Below are 2570 nucleotides of genomic sequence, written 5' to 3' on the forward strand. Positions count from 1 at the left end.
TGTGTGTGTTTGTTGTGTGTGGTGTGTGTGCGTCTGTGTGTCAGTGTTGGTAGGTGGTGCAGGCTATGTCTATGTGTGTATGTGTGTGTGGTGTGTCTGAGTATGTGTGTGTGGTGTGTGTTTGTGTGGTGTAGGCAGGCCAGTATAAATGTTGGAAACATTTAGGCTAGCCTGCCTATGATCCATCCTGGGTTTAACCAGGCTGGATTGTGTGATGAGCTCACAAATCCTTGAAAGATCTGGGCAAAGTCCCATCGGTGAGGTCCTCCGGCAGGCAAAGCTGCGTTGGCTGGGTCATGTCGCCCGCAGGCTCAGCCACCGCATGCCGAAACAGCTTTTGTTCGGCCGGATAGAGGGGGCTAAACGGGCAAGGCACTGGCTAGAGAAGAGATGGAGTGACGTGGTACAGGAGGATGTGGAGCTGAGTGGACTTACCGATGACTAGTTCCAGCGGTGTCAAGATCGGCCTCAGTGGAGGAGACTTGTGAAGGACACCGCTACTGGGCGGAGGAGCAACGCTCATAACAGCGAGCGGAGCGCCGGGTGGCTAAAGCACAGCAGGTTGGCACAGTAGGGGGCACAGGTGGTGCATCAGCCAGTCATCTCAGTCATCTCAGTCAGTCGACCCGTGGCACCTGGGTCTGCCCAGTGACCTCCTGCCAGCGGGCGTTCGACACTTCACGTAGCCTCAGGGTGCACATAGCCTGGCACAAGCGTCGTGGTGACGTCACCGCCACTTGGTGGCGAATGGCGGTTGTTGGTGGTGGTGGTGGGGAGATGGTGGTGATGGTGGTGATGGAGATGGTGATGGAGGTGGTGGTGGTGGTGGAGACGGTGGTGATGGTGGTGATGGTGGTGATGGTGGTGGTGGAGATGGTGGTGGTGGAGATGGTGGTGGTCGAGGTGGTGGAGATGGTGGTGATGGTGATGGTGGTGATGGTGGTGATGGTGGTGATGGTGGTGGTGATGGTGGTGATGATGGTGGTGGTGATGGTGGTGATGGTGGTGGTGGTGATGGTGGTGGTGGTAGTGGAGGTGGTGGTGGTGGAGGTGATGGTGGTGGTGGTTGTGAGGGTGGTGGGGGTGGTGATGGTGGTGGAGGTGGTGATGGTGGAGGTGGTGGTGGAGGTGGTGGTGGTAAGGGTGGTAAGGGTGATGGGGGTGATGGGGGTGATGGTGGTGAGGGTGGTGAGGGTGGTGAGGGTGAGGGTGGTGGTGGTGGTGGTGAGGGTGGTGATGGTGGTGGTATACCACCGGTTAGCGCTACGCTGCGCTATGAACCTGGCGACCCGGGTTCGATTCCCGCTCACGGCCAACACCAGTGACGATTATCTGAACCGGTCCCGGGCCTCCCCTAGGTCGACTCAGCCTCAAATGAGTACCTGGTGCGGTGTGTAAGCATCGCCACTAGGGAGACAAAGGCAGTCGGGCGTGGTGCTGGCCTCCCACCCGCCGGTGTACCGTTACCGGCCTTCATAGGTGCTCGCTAACAGCACTTGCCCCTACAGTCTGTTAAGGCTATATGGGGGATCTTTATTTATCTTTGTCCATGTATTTGTGTCTGTGTGTGTATTTGTTTGTGTGTCTGTGTGGTGTGTTCGTGTATGGTGTGTCCGTGTGTGGTGTGTCTGTGTGTGGTGTGTCTGTGTGCGTGTCCGTCCATATATTTGTGTGGTGTGTGTGTATGTGTGTGTTTCTGTGTGGTGTGTTCGTGTATGGTGTGTCCGTGTGTCGTGTTGTCTGTGTGTGGTGTGTCTGTGTGCGTGTCCGTCCATGTATTTGTGTGTCTGTGTGTGATGTGTGTGTGGTGTGTATGTGCAGGTTTAGTGTCTGTGTGTAGTGTGTGTGTGTTTGTATGTTGTGTGTGGTGTGTGTGCGTCTGTGTGTCAGTGTTTGTAGGTGGTGCAGGCTATGTCTATGTGTGTATGTGTGTGTGGTGTGTCTGAGTATGTGTGTGTGGTGTGTGTTTGTGTGGTGTAGGCAGGCCAGTATGAATGTTGGAAACATTTAGGCTAGCCTGCCTACGATCCATCCTGGGTTTAACCAGGCTGGATTGTGTGATGAGCTCACAAATCCTTGAAAGATCTGGGCAAAGTCCCATCGGTGAGCTCCTCCGGCAGGCAAAGCTGCGTTGGCTGGGTCATGTCGCCCGCATGCCCAGCCACCGCATGCCGAAACAGCTTTTGTTCGGCCGGATAGAGAGGGCTAAACGGGCAAGGCACTGGCTAGAGAAGAGATGGAGTGATGTGGTACAGGAGGACGTGGAGCTGAGTGGACTTGCCGATGACTGGTACCAGCGGTGTCAAGATCGGCCTCTGTGGAGGAGGCTCGTGAAGGATGCTACTGGGCAGTTGGAGGCAGTCGCCCTCCAACAACAACGGAGGGCGGAGGAACGACGCTCAGAACAACGAGCGGAGCGCCGGGTGGCTAAAGCACAGCAGGTTGGCACAGTAGGGGGCACAGGTGGTGCATCAGCCAGTCATCTCAGTCAGTCGACCCGTGGCACCTGGGTCTGCCCCGTGACCTCCTGCCAGCGGGCGTTCGACACTTCACGTGGCCTCAGGGTGCAC

Source organism: Petromyzon marinus, chromosome 75 (genome assembly GCF_048934315.1).
Source record: "Petromyzon marinus isolate PM22_M1 ecotype Great Lakes invasive population chromosome 75, UKy_Petmar_22M1.pri1.0, whole genome shotgun sequence".
Taxonomy (NCBI): Eukaryota; Metazoa; Chordata; class Hyperoartia; order Petromyzontiformes; family Petromyzontidae; genus Petromyzon; species Petromyzon marinus.